General features: G+C 34.2%; 4 long non-coding RNA genes across 4 annotated transcripts; 3 read left to right on the top strand and 1 right to left on the bottom strand.

Annotated features, from left to right (window-relative positions):
- Positions 1–953: 953 nt before the first annotated feature.
- LOC138911590 (uncharacterized) lies at positions 954–2,538 on the bottom strand. Its single transcript, XR_011417319.1, has 2 exons — positions 1,526–2,538; positions 954–1,450 (listed from the first exon to the last, which is right to left on the bottom strand). It is a non-coding gene; the product is annotated as an uncharacterized lncRNA (long non-coding RNA).
- Positions 2,539–5,007: 2,469 nt separating this feature from the next.
- On the top strand, positions 5,008–6,466 carry LOC138911595 (uncharacterized). The gene is made up of 2 exons (XR_011417324.1): positions 5,008–5,894; positions 5,970–6,466. It is a non-coding gene; the product is annotated as an uncharacterized lncRNA (long non-coding RNA).
- A 2,126-nt stretch (positions 6,467–8,592) lies between these two features.
- Positions 8,593–9,246, top strand: LOC138911594 (uncharacterized). Its single transcript, XR_011417323.1, has 2 exons — positions 8,593–8,674; positions 8,750–9,246. It is a non-coding gene; the product is annotated as an uncharacterized lncRNA (long non-coding RNA).
- Positions 9,247–11,372: 2,126 nt separating this feature from the next.
- LOC138911593 (uncharacterized) lies at positions 11,373–12,026 on the top strand. Its single transcript, XR_011417322.1, has 2 exons — positions 11,373–11,454; positions 11,530–12,026. It is a non-coding gene; the product is annotated as an uncharacterized lncRNA (long non-coding RNA).
- Positions 12,027–18,969: the final 6,943 nt, after the last annotated feature.

Genomic DNA, 18,969 nt, shown 5'->3' on the forward strand with positions numbered 1-18,969 from the left:
GGAAATAAGGATACTACGTCAAAAGATACTAATGTTTCCTCTTCTCTAATCTGGGAGTTGTTGACTCTGTCTTTAAAATCTACCGCGTTCTTGATGTTGTACCTAGAGTCCATTGTCAGATTTTTTAATATTTGTATTATATATTTGCACAGCCCGTAAGATGGAGATCCTATGGAAGAACATATTGGTCTCAGTGGAGTTCCTTCCTTGTGTATTTTTGGTAGTCCATATATCCTCGGAGGTACCGCTGTTGTTGTAGTCATCTTATTTCTTTCGTCCTTTGAAATAAGACCCATCTTGAATAATTGTGCTACGAAGGTGTTATTCTTTGTCTGTAGTCTTGATGTCGGATCCAGTCTCAATGTTCTATACGCGCATAAGTCGTCTAAAATATTTGTCATTTTATTTTTATATTCATCCTCATCCATTGCTACGGTTTTGTTGCCCTTATCCGACGATAGAATTTTAATATTTATATTTTCTTTCAGTAATTTTCGTGTCTGTTCCACTGTGTCCAGTATTGCTCGATCCCTACTGTTTTGGTTGTTCTTGGTTTTATGCTCTTTGACTAACAAAGAGAATTTTGTACGCGCCGACTCTTGTGTTTCCTTTTCTTTTATTGTTTGCACTAGCTCCTCACCGTCTGCGATGTATTTCAAGAGAGGAAAATCTCTCTTGCTGATTGGGAGAGCGAACTTCGGCCCTTTTGCGAGTAACGCTACGACGTTTGGCGGGAATTCTATTTTTGTTTTGTTTACAAACCACTCTCTTTGCGTGTTGTTATCCGCTAAGGCTAGGTTCCGTTGATCTCGTAACTTATCGTGTTTCGTTTCTTGTCTTTTCTTGAGTGTTGTTGTTATTTTGTTTTCTATATTTCTCTCGCTCTCAAAAAACGCTTTTGCGTCATCTGTGGTCATCAGTTGTTCTATGTTTGTTTTTGCTTTTTGCATATGTTTTGTTTGTTCTTGTAATAGGTTGTGTTTGTGTTTTATAAGTAAGTTTAATATTTTGGTATGGTAAAAATGTGTGTGTCTAGTCAATGTTCTTGTTATGTCAGGGTGGGTTTTATTGTCAGTGGTCAGTATGGTCAAATGCTGTGTCAAGTTTTTGATGAAGTTAGGTATTAAATTTGATTTTCTACATTTTAACAAAAATTTTAAACTAGATTTAAGTTTAGTTAATTTTACCAGTGTTAGTTGGAATTTATTAATTGTTCTTTTCGAATCCTTGTATTTAGTTTTTATTTTTGCGTAGCTCATGTTGGTTGCTGTGCATACGGCGTGCCTTCCGTTGATATTTATTGATGGCTCTGGCGACCTTTCCATATTTCAATATTTATTTGTTGGCTGGCTCGAGGTCCGTGTTTGTTAAAACAAACAATGAAAAACAATTTTATTCAATTCTCTTCCGATATATTTCGGTTGCACATCGGCAAACCGTCTTCAGGGCACTAACACCAAGATACAAAAAACAATTAACAATTATAATACAATAAATTAAACATTATTTCGAACATTTTACATACATTATTTTACACGTCTGCGCTTTTTGACGTGGAGATTGTTACTGAGGTTGTTTGACTGTTTAAGAGGTGTCTGTACAAGTGAGCGCAATTTTCTGTGTCTGTCTTGTAGTTTAGTCGTTTGTAGGTTGGTGTGTTAATTATGTGTAGCATTTCCAATGTGTGTCGCTTGTTATAGTGTTGTTCTTGTTGTAAGATTGTTGTTTCATCAAAATTTGGTGTGTGGTTGCTTCTTATACAATGGGTCATAAGTGCTGTTTTCTGTATATTATTTTGATGTCTTAGTTTGAAGTCCGATTTATGTTGACTAATCCTTGTTTTTAGCTTCGATTTTGTTGTACCTATGTAGACACTATTGCACTTGTTGTTGTTATCCCCGCCACATGGTATTTGGTAAACGACGTTGCTTTTTTCGATCATCGGGATTTTCGACTTTATCTTGTTGAAGAATTTTTGTAATGTATTCGTCGGTTTGTGTGCTACTTTTATATCTTGTTTGTTATAACAGTCTGAGTTTGTGAGGCGTTCTGATAGTCGTGGTACATATATTAGTGATTTGTATATTTTAGCAGGTTCTGTTGGCTTTTTTCTTTCGATTTGTCGTCTTTTTAATAATGTTTTGATTATATTTGGGGGGAAGTCATTTTTGGTCAAAAGTTCTTTGATTTCATGTTCAATTTCTTTGTGGTATATTGTGTCCGATATTTTCATCATTCTATTCATACAGCCTAGTGCTGTATTGATTATCATACTCTTTGGGTGGTTTGAATTGAAGTTGAGTATTCGTCCGGAGGCTATGGGTTTCCTATACCACTTTATTTTGAGTGTGTTGTCCATTCTGCTTACAATAGAGTCTAAAAATGGTAATTTCCCGTCCTTTTCTAATTCCATTGTAAATTTTATCTGTTTGTGGAAGGAATTCAATTCTTTTAGAATATTTTCCACGTCTATTTTGTTCGTTATGGCAAAAAGGTCATCTACATATTTGGTCAAGAGTCTTGGTTTTATTTTTAATTTATCTGTAATCTTGTCCAACAGTTCCTCCATTAATATATCTGCGATTACTGGGGAAGCCGGTGATCCCATTGGCATTCCCTTAAGTTGTGTGTATATTTTGTCTTCGTATTTGAAATATCTGTTTTCCTGTATGCAAAATCTAACTATGTCCATAAATAGTTGTTTCGGTATATTCGTGTGCTCTTCTAATTTGGTCCATTTTTGTCTTATTGTGTCAAGTGCTAATTCTATTGGTATGCTGGGAAATAAGGATACTACGTCAAAAGATACTAATGTTTCCTCTTCTCTAATCTGGGAGTTGTTGACTCTGTCTTTAAAATCTACCGCGTTCTTGATGTTGTACCTAGAGTCCATTGTCAGATTTTTTAATATTTGTATTATATATTTGCACAGCCCGTAAGATGGAGATCCTATGGAAGAACATATTGGTCTCAGTGGAGTTCCTTCCTTGTGTATTTTTGGTAGTCCATATATCCTCGGAGGTACCGCTGTTGTTGTAGTCATCTTATTTCTTTCGTCCTTTGAAATAAGACCCATCTTGAATAATTGTGCTACGAAGGTGTTATTCTTTGTCTGTAGTCTTGATGTCGGATCCAGTCTCAATGTTCTATACGCGCATAAGTCGTCTAAAATATTTGTCATTTTATTTTTATATTCATCCTCATCCATTGCTACGGTTTTGTTGCCCTTATCCGACGATAGAATTTTAATATTTATATTTTCTTTCAGTAATTTTCGTGTCTGTTCCACTGTGTCCAGTATTGCTCGATCCCTACTGTTTTGGTTGTTCTTGGTTTTATGCTCTTTGACTAACAAAGAGAATTTTGTACGCGCCGACTCTTGTGTTTCCTTTTCTTTTATTGTTTGCACTAGCTCCTCACCGTCTGCGATGTATTTCAAGAGAGGAAAATCTCTCTTGCTGATTGGGAGAGCGAACTTCGGCCCTTTTGCGAGTAACGCTACGACGTTTGGCGGGAATTCTATTTTTGTTTTGTTTACAAACCACTCTCTTTGCGTGTTGTTATCCGCTAAGGCTAGGTTCCGTTGATCTCGTAACTTATCGTGTTTCGTTTCTTGTCTTTTCTTGAGTGTTGTTGTTATTTTGTTTTCTATATTTCTCTCGCTCTCAAAAAACGCTTTTGCGTCATCTGTGGTCATCAGTTGTTCTATGTTTGTTTTTGCTTTTTGCATATGTTTTGTTTGTTCTTGTAATAGGTTGTGTTTGTGTTTTATAAGTAAGTTTAATATTTTGGTATGGTAAAAATGTGTGTGTCTAGTCAATGTTCTTGTTATGTCAGGGTGGGTTTTATTGTCAGTGGTCAGTATGGTCAAATGCTGTGTCAAGTTTTTGATGAAGTTAGGTATTAAATTTGATTTTCTACATTTTAACAAAAATTTTAAACTAGATTTAAAATCAATCAGCAAGAGAGATTTTCCTCTCTTGAAATACATCGCAGACGGTGAGGAGCTAGTGCAAACAATAAAAGAAAAGGAAACACAAGAGTCGGCGCGTACAAAATTCTCTTTGTTAGTCAAAGAGCATAAAACCAAGAACAACCAAAACAGTAGGGATCGAGCAATACTGGACACAGTGGAACAGACACGAAAATTACTGAAAGAAAATATAAATATTAAAATTCTATCGTCGGATAAGGGCAACAAAACCGTAGCAATGGATGAGGATGAATATAAAAATAAAATGACAAATATTTTAGACGACTTATGCGCGTATAGAACATTGAGACTGGATCCGACATCAAGACTACAGACAAAGAATAACACCTTCGTAGCACAATTATTCAAGATGGGTCTTATTTCAAAGGACGAAAGAAATAAGATGACTACAACAACAGCGGTACCTCCGAGGATATATGGACTACCAAAAATACACAAGGAAGGAACTCCACTGAGACCAATATGTTCTTCCATAGGATCTCCATCTTACGGGCTGTGCAAATATATAATACAAATATTAAAAAATCTGACAATGGACTCTAGGTACAACATCAAGAACGCGGTAGATTTTAAAGACAGAGTCAACAACTCCCAGATTAGAGAAGAGGAAACATTAGTATCTTTTGACGTAGTATCCTTATTTCCCAGCATACCAATAGAATTAGCACTTGACACAATAAGACAAAAATGGACCAAATTAGAAGAGCACACGAATATACCGAAACAACTATTTATGGACATAGTTAGATTTTGCATACAGGAAAACAGATATTTCAAATACGAAGACAAAATATACACACAACTTAAGGGAATGCCAATGGGATCACCGGCTTCCCCAGTAATCGCAGATATATTAATGGAGGAACTGTTGGACAAGATTACAGATAAATTAAAAATAAAACCAAGACTCTTGACCAAATATGTAGATGACCTTTTTGCCATAACGAACAAAATAGACGTGGAAAATATTCTAAAAGAATTGAATTCCTTCCACAAACAGATAAAATTTACAATGGAATTAGAAAAGGACGGGAAATTACCATTTTTAGACTCTATTGTAAGCAGAATGGACAACACACTCAAAATAAAGTGGTATAGGAAACCCATAGCCTCCGGACGAATACTCAACTTCAATTCAAACCACCCAAAGAGTATGATAATCAATACAGCACTAGGCTGTATGAATAGAATGATGAAAATATCGGACACAATATACCACAAAGAAATTGAACATGAAATCAAAGAACTTTTGACCAAAAATGACTTCCCCCCAAATATAATCAAAACATTATTAAAAAGACGACAAATCGAAAGAAAAAAGCCAACAGAACCTGCTAAAATATACAAATCACTAATATATGTACCACGACTATCAGAACGCCTCACAAACTCAGACTGTTATAACAAACAAGATATAAAAGTAGCACACAAACCGACGAATACATTACAAAAATTCTTCAACAAGATAAAGTCGAAAATCCCGATGATCGAAAAAAGCAACGTCGTTTACCAAATACCATGTGGCGGGGATAACAACAACAAGTGCAATAGTGTCTACATAGGTACAACAAAATCGAAGCTAAAAACAAGGATTAGTCAACATAAATCGGACTTCAAACTAAGACATCAAAATAATATACAGAAAACAGCACTTATGACCCATTGTATAAGAAGCAACCACACACCAAATTTTGATGAAACAACAATCTTACAACAAGAACAACACTATAACAAGCGACACACATTGGAAATGCTACACATAATTAACACACCAACCTACAAACGACTAAACTACAAGACAGACACAGAAAATTGCGCTCACTTGTACAGACACCTCTTAAACAGTCAAACAACCTCAGTAACAATCTCCACGTCAAAAAGCGCAGACGTGTAAAATAATGTATGTAAAATGTTCGAAATAATGTTTAATTTATTGTATTATAATTGTTAATTGTTTTTTGTATCTTGGTGTTAGTGCCCTGAAGACGGTTTGCCGATGTGCAACCGAAATATATCGGAAGAGAATTGAATAAAATTGTTTTTCATTGTTTGTTTTAACAAACACGGACCTCGAGCCAGCCAACAAATAAATATTGAAATATGGAAAGGTCGCCAGAGCCATCAATAAATATCAACGGAAGGCACGCCGTATGCACAGCAACCAACATGAGCTACGCAAAAATAAAAACTAAATACAAGGATTCGAAAAGAACAATTAATAAATTCCAACTAACACTGGTAAAATTAACTAAACTTAAATCTAGTTTAAAATTTTTGTTAAAATGTAGAAAATCAAATTTAATACCTAACTTCATCAAAAACTTGACACAGCATTTGACCATACTGACCACTGACAATAAAACCCACCCTGACATAACAAGAACATTGACTAGACACACACATTTTTACCATACCAAAATATTAAACTTACTTATAAAACACAAACACAACCTATTACAAGAACAAACAAAACATATGCAAAAAGCAAAAACAAACATAGAACAACTGATGACCACAGATGACGCAAAAGCGTTTTTTGAGAGCGAGAGAAATATAGAAAACAAAATAACAACAACACTCAAGAAAAGACAAGAAACGAAACACGATAAGTTACGAGATCAACGGAACCTAGCCTTAGCGGATAACAACACGCAAAGAGAGTGGTTTGTAAACAAAACAAAAATAGAATTCCCGCCAAACGTCGTAGCGTTACTCGCAAAAGGGCCGAAGTTCGCTCTCCCAATCAGCAAGAGAGATTTTCCTCTCTTGAAATACATCGCAGACGGTGAGGAGCTAGTGCAAACAATAAAAGAAAAGGAAACACAAGAGTCGGCGCGTACAAAATTCTCTTTGTTAGTCAAAGAGCATAAAACCAAGAACAACCAAAACAGTAGGGATCGAGCAATACTGGACACAGTGGAACAGACACGAAAATTACTGAAAGAAAATATAAATATTAAAATTCTATCGTCGGATAAGGGCAACAAAACCGTAGCAATGGATGAGGATGAATATAAAAATAAAATGACAAATATTTTAGACGACTTATGCGCGTATAGAACATTGAGACTGGATCCGACATCAAGACTACAGACAAAGAATAACACCTTCGTAGCACAATTATTCAAGATGGGTCTTATTTCAAAGGACGAAAGAAATAAGATGACTACAACAACAGCGGTACCTCCGAGGATATATGGACTACCAAAAATACACAAGGAAGGAACTCCACTGAGACCAATATGTTCTTCCATAGGATCTCCATCTTACGGGCTGTGCAAATATATAATACAAATATTAAAAAATCTGACAATGGACTCTAGGTACAACATCAAGAACGCGGTAGATTTTAAAGACAGAGTCAACAACTCCCAGATTAGAGAAGAGGAAACATTAGTATCTTTTGACGTAGTATCCTTATTTCCCAGCATACCAATAGAATTAGCACTTGACACAATAAGACAAAAATGGACCAAATTAGAAGAGCACACGAATATACCGAAACAACTATTTATGGACATAGTTAGATTTTGCATACAGGAAAACAGATATTTCAAATACGAAGACAAAATATACACACAACTTAAGGGAATGCCAATGGGATCACCGGCTTCCCCAGTAATCGCAGATATATTAATGGAGGAACTGTTGGACAAGATTACAGATAAATTAAAAATAAAACCAAGACTCTTGACCAAATATGTAGATGACCTTTTTGCCATAACGAACAAAATAGACGTGGAAAATATTCTAAAAGAATTGAATTCCTTCCACAAACAGATAAAATTTACAATGGAATTAGAAAAGGACGGGAAATTACCATTTTTAGACTCTATTGTAAGCAGAATGGACAACACACTCAAAATAAAGTGGTATAGGAAACCCATAGCCTCCGGACGAATACTCAACTTCAATTCAAACCACCCAAAGAGTATGATAATCAATACAGCACTAGGCTGTATGAATAGAATGATGAAAATATCGGACACAATATACCACAAAGAAATTGAACATGAAATCAAAGAACTTTTGACCAAAAATGACTTCCCCCCAAATATAATCAAAACATTATTAAAAAGACGACAAATCGAAAGAAAAAAGCCAACAGAACCTGCTAAAATATACAAATCACTAATATATGTACCACGACTATCAGAACGCCTCACAAACTCAGACTGTTATAACAAACAAGATATAAAAGTAGCACACAAACCGACGAATACATTACAAAAATTCTTCAACAAGATAAAGTCGAAAATCCCGATGATCGAAAAAAGCAACGTCGTTTACCAAATACCATGTGGCGGGGATAACAACAACAAGTGCAATAGTGTCTACATAGGTACAACAAAATCGAAGCTAAAAACAAGGATTAGTCAACATAAATCGGACTTCAAACTAAGACATCAAAATAATATACAGAAAACAGCACTTATGACCCATTGTATAAGAAGCAACCACACACCAAATTTTGATGAAACAACAACCTTACAACAAGAACAACACTATAACAAGCGACACACATTGGAAATGCTACACATAATTAACACACCAACCTACAAACGACTAAACTACAAGACAGACACAGAAAATTGCGCTCACTTGTACAGACACCTCTTAAACAGTCAAACAACCTCAGTAACAATCTCCACGTCAAAAAGCGCAGACGTGTAAAATAATGTATGTAAAATGTTCGAAATAATGTTTAATTTATTGTATTATAATTGTTAATTGTTTTTTGTATCTTGGTGTTAGTGCCCTGAAGACGGTTTGCCGATGTGCAACCGAAATATATCGGAAGAGAATTGAATAAAATTGTTTTTCATTGTTTGTTTTAACAAACACGGACCTCGAGCCAGCCAACAAATAAATATTGAAATATGGAAAGGTCGCCAGAGCCATCAATAAATATCAACGGAAGGCACGCCGTATGCACAGCAACCAACATGAGCTACGCAAAAATAAAAACTAAATACAAGGATTCGAAAAGAACAATTAATAAATTCCAACTAACACTGGTAAAATTAACTAAACTTAAATCTAGTTTAAAATTTTTGTTAAAATGTAGAAAATCAAATTTAATACCTAACTTCATCAAAAACTTGACACAGCATTTGACCATACTGACCACTGACAATAAAACCCACCCTGACATAACAAGAACATTGACTAGACACACACATTTTTACCATACCAAAATATTAAACTTACTTATAAAACACAAACACAACCTATTACAAGAACAAACAAAACATATGCAAAAAGCAAAAACAAACATAGAACAACTGATGACCACAGATGACGCAAAAGCGTTTTTTGAGAGCGAGAGAAATATAGAAAACAAAATAACAACAACACTCAAGAAAAGACAAGAAACGAAACACGATAAGTTACGAGATCAACGGAACCTAGCCTTAGCGGATAACAACACGCAAAGAGAGTGGTTTGTAAACAAAACAAAAATAGAATTCCCGCCAAACGTCGTAGCGTTACTCGCAAAAGGGCCGAAGTTCGCTCTCCCAATCAGCAAGAGAGATTTTCCTCTCTTGAAATACATCGCAGACGGTGAGGAGCTAGTGCAAACAATAAAAGAAAAGGAAACACAAGAGTCGGCGCGTACAAAATTCTCTTTGTTAGTCAAAGAGCATAAAACTAAGAACAACCAAAACAGTAGGGATCGAGCAATACTGGACACAGTGGAACAGACACGAAAATTACTGAAAGAAAATATAAATATTAAAATTCTATCGTCGGATAAGGGCAACAAAACCGTAGCAATGGATGAGGATGAATATAAAAATAAAATGACAAATATTTTAGACGACTTATGCGCGTATAGAACATTGAGACTGGATCCGACATCAAGACTACAGACAAAGAATAACACCTTCGTAGCACAATTATTCAAGATGGGTCTTATTTCAAAGGACGAAAGAAATAAGATGACTACAACAACAGCGGTACCTCCGAGGATATATGGACTACCAAAAATACACAAGGAAGGAACTCCACTGAGACCAATATGTTCTTCCATAGGATCTCCATCTTACGGGCTGTGCAAATATATAATACAAATATTAAAAAATCTGACAATGGACTCTAGGTACAACATCAAGAACGCGGTAGATTTTAAAGACAGAGTCAACAACTCCCAGATTAGAGAAGAGGAAACATTAGTATCTTTTGACGTAGTATCCTTATTTCCCAGCATACCAATAGAATTAGCACTTGACACAATAAGACAAAAATGGACCAAATTAGAAGAGCACACGAATATACCGAAACAACTATTTATGGACATAGTTAGATTTTGCATACAGGAAAACAGATATTTCAAATACGAAGACAAAATATACACACAACTTAAGGGAATGCCAATGGGATCACCGGCTTCCCCAGTAATCGCAGATATATTAATGGAGGAACTGTTGGACAAGATTACAGATAAATTAAAAATAAAACCAAGACTCTTGACCAAATATGTAGATGACCTTTTTGCCATAACGAACAAAATAGACGTGGAAAATATTCTAAAAGAATTGAATTCCTTCCACAAACAGATAAAATTTACAATGGAATTAGAAAAGGACGGGAAATTACCATTTTTAGACTCTATTGTAAGCAGAATGGACAACACACTCAAAATAAAGTGGTATAGGAAACCCATAGCCTCCGGACGAATACTCAACTTCAATTCAAACCACCCAAAGAGTATGATAATCAATACAGCACTAGGCTGTATGAATAGAATGATGAAAATATCGGACACAATATACCACAAAGAAATTGAACATGAAATCAAAGAACTTTTGACCAAAAATGACTTCCCCCCAAATATAATCAAAACATTATTAAAAAGACGACAAATCGAAAGAAAAAAGCCAACAGAACCTGCTAAAATATACAAATCACTAATATATGTACCACGACTATCAGAACGCCTCACAAACTCAGACTGTTATAACAAACAAGATATAAAAGTAGCACACAAACCGACGAATACATTACAAAAATTCTTCAACAAGATAAAGTCGAAAATCCCGATGATCGAAAAAAGCAACGTCGTTTACCAAATACCATGTGGCGGGGATAACAACAACAAGTGCAATAGTGTCTACATAGGTACAACAAAATCGAAGCTAAAAACAAGGATTAGTCAACATAAATCGGACTTCAAACTAAGACATCAAAATAATATACAGAAAACAGCACTTATGACCCATTGTATAAGAAGCAACCACACACCAAATTTTGATGAAACAACAATCTTACAACAAGAACAACACTATAACAAGCGACACACATTGGAAATGCTACACATAATTAACACACCAACCTACAAACGACTAAACTACAAGACAGACACAGAAAATTGCGCTCACTTGTACAGACACCTCTTAAACAGTCAAACAACCTCAGTAACAATCTCCACGTCAAAAAGCGCAGACGTGTAAAATAATGTATGTAAAATGTTCGAAATAATGTTTAATTTATTGTATTATAATTGTTAATTGTTTTTTGTATCTTGGTGTTAGTGCCCTGAAGACGGTTTGCCGATGTGCAACCGAAATATATCGGAAGAGAATTGAATAAAATTGTTTTTCATTGTTTGTTTTAACAAACACGGACCTCGAGCCAGCCAACAAATAAATATTGAAATATGGAAAGGTCGCCAGAGCCATCAATAAATATCAACGGAAGGCACGCCGTATGCACAGCAACCAACATGAGCTACGCAAAAATAAAAACTAAATACAAGGATTCGAAAAGAACAATTAATAAATTCCAACTAACACTGGTAAAATTAACTAAACTTAAATCTAGTTTAAAATTTTTGTTAAAATGTAGAAAATCAAATTTAATACCTAACTTCATCAAAAACTTGACACAGCATTTGACCATACTGACCACTGACAATAAAACCCACCCTGACATAACAAGAACATTGACTAGACACACACATTTTTACCATACCAAAATATTAAACTTACTTATAAAACACAAACACAACCTATTACAAGAACAAACAAAACATATGCAAAAAGCAAAAACAAACATAGAACAACTGATGACCACAGATGACGCAAAAGCGTTTTTTGAGAGCGAGAGAAATATAGAAAACAAAATAACAACAACACTCAAGAAAAGACAAGAAACGAAACACGATAAGTTACGAGATCAACGGAACCTAGCCTTAGCGGATAACAACACGCAAAGAGAGTGGTTTGTAAACAAAACAAAAATAGAATTCCCGCCAAACGTCGTAGCGTTACTCGCAAAAGGGCCGAAGTTCGCTCTCCCAATCAGCAAGAGAGATTTTCCTCTCTTGAAATACATCGCAGACGGTGAGGAGCTAGTGCAAACAATAAAAGAAAAGGAAACACAAGAGTCGGCGCGTACAAAATTCTCTTTGTTAGTCAAAGAGCATAAAACCAAGAACAACCAAAACAGTAGGGATCGAGCAATACTGGACACAGTGGAACAGACACGAAAATTACTGAAAGAAAATATAAATATTAAAATTCTATCGTCGGATAAGGGCAACAAAACCGTAGCAATGGATGAGGATGAATATAAAAATAAAATGACAAATATTTTAGACGACTTATGCGCGTATAGAACATTGAGACTGGATCCGACATCAAGACTACAGACAAAGAATAACACCTTCGTAGCACAATTATTCAAGATGGGTCTTATTTCAAAGGACGAAAGAAATAAGATGACTACAACAACAGCGGTACCTCCGAGGATATATGGACTACCAAAAATACACAAGGAAGGAACTCCACTGAGACCAATATGTTCTTCCATAGGATCTCCATCTTACGGGCTGTGCAAATATATAATACAAATATTAAAAAATCTGACAATGGACTCTAGGTACAACATCAAGAACGCGGTAGATTTTAAAGACAGAGTCAACAACTCCCAGATTAGAGAAGAGGAAACATTAGTATCTTTTGACGTAGTATCCTTATTTCCCAGCATACCAATAGAATTAGCACTTGACACAATAAGACAAAAATGGACCAAATTAGAAGAGCACACGAATATACCGAAACAACTATTTATGGACATAGTTAGATTTTGCATACAGGAAAACAGATATTTCAAATACGAAGACAAAATATACACACAACTTAAGGGAATGCCAATGGGATCACCGGCTTCCCCAGTAATCGCAGATATATTAATGGAGGAACTGTTGGACAAGATTACAGATAAATTAAAAATAAAACCAAGACTCTTGACCAAATATGTAGATGACCTTTTTGCCATAACGAACAAAATAGACGTGGAAAATATTCTAAAAGAATTGAATTCCTTCCACAAACAGATAAAATTTACAATGGAATTAGAAAAGGACGGGAAATTACCATTTTTAGACTCTATTGTAAGCAGAATGGACAACACACTCAAAATAAAGTGGTATAGGAAACCCATAGCCTCCGGACGAATACTCAACTTCAATTCAAACCACCCAAAGAGTATGATAATCAATACAGCACTAGGCTGTATGAATAGAATGATGAAAATATCGGACACAATATACCACAAAGAAATTGAACATGAAATCAAAGAACTTTTGACCAAAAATGACTTCCCCCCAAATATAATCAAAACATTATTAAAAAGACGACAAATCGAAAGAAAAAAGCCAACAGAACCTGCTAAAATATACAAATCACTAATATATGTACCACGACTATCAGAACGCCTCACAAACTCAGACTGTTATAACAAACAAGATATAAAAGTAGCACACAAACCGACGAATACATTACAAAAATTCTTCAACAAGATAAAGTCGAAAATCCCGATGATCGAAAAAAGCAACGTCGTTTACCAAATACCATGTGGCGGGGATAACAACAACAAGTGCAATAGTGTCTACATAGGTACAACAAAATCGAAGCTAAAAACAAGGATTAGTCAACATAAATCGGACTTCAAACTAAGACATCAAAATAATATACAGAAAACAGCACTTATGACCCATTGTATAAGAAGCAACCACACACCAAATTTTGATGAAACAACAATCTTACAACAAGAACAACACTATAACAAGCGACACACATTGGAAATGCTACACATAATTAACACACCAACCTACAAACGACTAAACTACAAGACAGACACAGAAAATTGCGCTCACTTGTACAGACACCTCTTAAACAGTCAAACAACCTCAGTAACAATCTCCACGTCAAAAAGCGCAGACGTGTAAAATAATGTATGTAAAATGTTCGAAATAATGTTTAATTTATTGTATTATAATTGTTAATTGTTTTTTGTATCTTGGTGTTAGTGCCCTGAAGACGGTTTGCCGATGTGCAACCGAAATATATCGGAAGAGAATTGAATAAAATTGTTTTTCATTGTTTGTTTTAACAAACACGGACCTCGAGCCAGCCAACAAATAAATATTGAAATATGGAAAGGTCGCCAGAGCCATCAATATATATGAGGAGTATAGTAAAACTAATAATTGCCGAGTTTGGTCAAGATATCTTGATAAACAAAATGTTCTTATATACAAAAACTTAATGTTCGACCGATCGTTCCTATGGCAGCTATATGATATAGTGGTACAGTAAAACTAGTAAATGCCTAGATTGGTCAAGATAACTGGAAAACAAAATGTTTTTTCATACAAAAACTAAATTCTTGACCGATCGTTCCTATGGCAGCTATATGATATAGTGGTCCGATATTAATAGGATATTGCAACTATATGAGGAGAATAGGAAAATTCATAAATAAATGCCGAGTTTGGTCAAGATATCTTGAAAAAGCAAATGCTTTTACATACAATTTAATTTTTGACCGATCGTTCCTATGGTAGAAATATGATATAGTGGTCCGATTTTAATAGGATATTGCCTATATATGAGGAGTATAGTAAAACTAATAAATGCCGAGTTATGTCCAGATATCTTGAAAAAGAAAATGTTTTTATATACAAAAACTTAATGTTCGACCGATGGTTTCTATGGCAGCTATATGATATAGTGGTCCGATCATAATAGGATTTTGCATATATATGAGGAGTAGAGTAAAACTAATAAATGCCGCGTTTTGGTCAAGATATCTTGAAAAACTAAATGTTTTTTCGTACAACTTAATTTTCGACCGATCGTTCCTATGGCAGCGATATGATATAGTGGTCCGATCTTAATAGGATTTTGCCTATATATGGAGAGTATAGTAAAACTAATAGATGCCGAGGTTGGTCAAGATATCTTGAAGAACAAAATATTTTTTCGTACAACCTAATTTTCGACCGATCGTCCCTATGGCAGCTATATGATATTGTGGTCCGATCTTAATAGGATATTGCATATATATGAGGAGTACAGTAAAACTAATAAATTCCGAAAGAAATCGCTTTTATATACAAAAACTTAATGTTCGACCGATCGTTCCTATAGCAGCTTTATGATATAGTTGTCCGATCTTAATATGATTTTGCACATATATGAGGTGTACAGTATTAGTAGTATTATTAGATTAATAAATGCCGAGTTTGTTCAAGATATCTTGAAAAACAAAATGTTATTTCATACAACTTAATTTTCGATCGGTCGCTCCTATGGCAATTATATGATATAGTGGTCGGATATTATTGGGATTTTGCATATATATGAGGAGTGCAGGAAAAATAATAAATTAATAGGATTTGCAGATATATGAGGAGTATAGTGAAACCAATAAATGCCGAGTTTGGTCAAGATATCTAGAAAAATAAAATGTTTTTTCATACAACAACTGAGTTTTCGACCGATCGTTTCTATGACAGATATATGACCGACCTTAAAAGGATGTTTCCGACCTTAAAAGGATGTTGCCTATATATGAGGAGTACAGTTATCCTATTAAATGCCGAGTTTGGTCAAGAAATCTTGAAAAAGAAAATGTTTTTTCATACAACTTAATTTTCGACCGGTCGTTGCTATGGCAGCTATATGATATAGTGGTCCGGTATCAATAAAATTTTGCATATATATGAGTAGTATAGTAAAACTAAAAAGTAAATACCAAGTTTTGTCAATATATCTTCAAAAACAAAATGTTTTTTCATACAACAATTTAATTTTTCACCGATCAATACTAAGACAGCTTAATGATATAGTGGTCCGATCTTAATATTATTTTGCCTATATATGAGGAGCATAGTAAATCTAATAAATTCCGAGTTTGTTCAAGATATCTTGAAAAACAAAATGTTTTTTCACCCAACAACTTAATTTTCGACCGATCGTTCCTATGGCAATTATATGATACAGTGGTCGGATATTATTAAGATTTTGCATGTATATGAGGAGTGCAGGACAAATAGTAAATTAATAGGATTTGCATATATATGAGGAGTATAGTGAAACTAATAAATGCCGAGTTTGGTCAAGATATCTAGAAATATAAAATGTTTTTTCATCCAACAACTTAATTCTCGACCGATCGTTCCTATGGCAGATACATGATATAGTGGTCCAATCTTAATAGGATATTGGCTATATACGAGGAGAACAGTAAGATTAATGAATGCCGAGTTTGGTCAAGATATCTTGAAAAAATAAATCGTTTTTTTTATACAAAAACTAATGTTCGACCGATCGTTCCTATAGCAGCTATATGAGAAAGTGGTCCGATCTTAATAGAATTTTGCCTATATATGAGGAGAACAGTAAGATTAATGAATGCCGAGTTTGGTCAAGATATCTTGAAAAAGAAATCTTTTTTTTATACAAAAACTAATGTTCGACCGATCGTTCCTATAGCAGCTATATGATAAAGTGGTCCGATCTTAATATGATTTTGCATATACATAAGGTGTATAGTAAAACTAATAAATGCCGAGTTTTGGTCAAGAAATCTTAATGAACAAAATGTTTTTTCGTACAATTTAATTTTCGACCGATCGTCCCTATGGCAGCTATATGATATTGTGGTCCGATCTTAATAGGATATTGCATATATATGAGGAGTACAGTAAAACTAATAAATTCCGAAAGAAATCGCTTTTATATACAAAAACTTAATGTTCGACCGATTGTTCCTATAGCAGCTTTATGATATAGTTGTCCGATCTTAATATGATTTTGCACATATATGAGGTGTACAGTATTAGTAGTATTATTAGATTAATAAATGCCGAGTTTGTTCAAGATATCTTGAAAAACAAAATGTTATTTCATACAACAACTTAATTTTCGATCGGTCGTTCCTATGGCAATTATATGATATAGTGGTCGGATATTATTGGGATTTTGCATATATATGAGGAGTGCAGGAAAAATAATAAATTAATAGGATTTGCATATATATGAGGAGTATAGTGAAACCAATAAATGCCGAGTTTGGTCAAGATATCTAGAAAAATAAAATGTTTTTTCATACAACAACTGAGTTTTCGACCGATCGTTCCTATGACAGATATATGATATAGTGGTCCGACCTTAAAAGGATGTTGCCTATATATGAGGAGTACAGTTATCCTATTAAATGCCGAGTTTGGTCAAGAAATATTGAAAAAGAAAATGTTTTTTCATACAACTTAATTTTCGACCGGTCGTTGCTATGGCAGCTATATGATATATTGGTCCGATATCAATTAAATTTTGCATATATATGAGTAGTATAGTAAAACTAAAAAGTAAATACCAAGTTTTGTCAATATATCTTCAAAAACAAAATGTTTTTTCATACAACAATTTAATTTTTCACCGATCAATACTAAGACAGCTTAATGATATAGTGGTCCGATCTTAATATTATTTTGCCTATATATGAGGAGCATAGTAAATCTAATAAATTCCGAGTTTGTTCAAGATATCTTGAAAAACAAAATGTTTTTTCACCCAACAACTTAATTTTCGACCGATCGTTCCTATGGCAATTATATGATACAGTGGTCGGATATTATTAAGATTTTGCATGTATATGAGGAGTGCAGGACAAATAGTAAATTAATAGGATTTGCATATATATGAGGAGTATAGTGAAACTAATAAATGCCGAGTTTGGTCAAGATATCTAGAAATATAAAATGTTTTTTCATCCAACAACTTAATTCTCGACCGATCGTTCCTATGGCAGATACATGATATAGTGGTCCAATCTTAATAGGATATTGGCTATATACGAGGAGAACAGTAAGATTAATGAATGCCGAGTTTGGTCAAGATATCTTGAAAAAATAAATCGTTTTTTTTATACAAAAACTAATGTTCGACCGATCGTTCCTATAGCAGCTATATGATATAGTTGTTCGATCTTAATATGATTTTGCACATATATGAGGTGTACAGTATTAGTAGTATTATTAGTTTAATAAATGCCGAGTTTGGTCAAGATATCTTTAAAAACAAAATGTTATTTCATACAACAACTTAATTTTCGATCAGTCGTTCCTATGGCAATTATATGATATAGTGGTCGGATATTATTGGGATTTTGCATATATATGAGGAATGCAGGAAAAATAATAAATTAATAGGATTTGCAGATATATGAGGAGTATAGTGAAACCAATAAATGCCGAGTTTGGTCAAGATATCTAGAAAAATAAAATGTTTTTTCATACAACAACTGAGTTTTCGACCGATCGTTTCTATGACAGATATATGATATAGTGGTCCGACCTTAAAAGGATGTTGCCTATATATGAGGAGTACAGTTATCCTATTAAATGCCGAGTTTGGTCAAGAAATCTTGAAAAAGAAAATGTTTTTTCATACAACTTAATTTTCGACCGGTCGTTGCTATGGCAGCTATATGATATAGTGGTCCGATATCAACAAAATTTTGGATATATATGAGTAGTATAGTAAAACTAAAAAGTAAATACCAAGTTTTGTCAATATATCTTCAAAAACAAAATGTTTTTTCATACAACAATTTAATTTTTCACCGATCAATACTAAGACAGCTTAATGATATAGTGGTCCGATCTTAATATTATTTTGCCT

The sequence above is a fragment of the Drosophila virilis genome, unplaced genomic scaffold (genome assembly GCF_030788295.1).
Source record: "Drosophila virilis strain 15010-1051.87 unplaced genomic scaffold, Dvir_AGI_RSII-ME tig00001642, whole genome shotgun sequence".
NCBI classification, from domain to species: Eukaryota; Metazoa; Arthropoda; class Insecta; order Diptera; family Drosophilidae; genus Drosophila; species Drosophila virilis.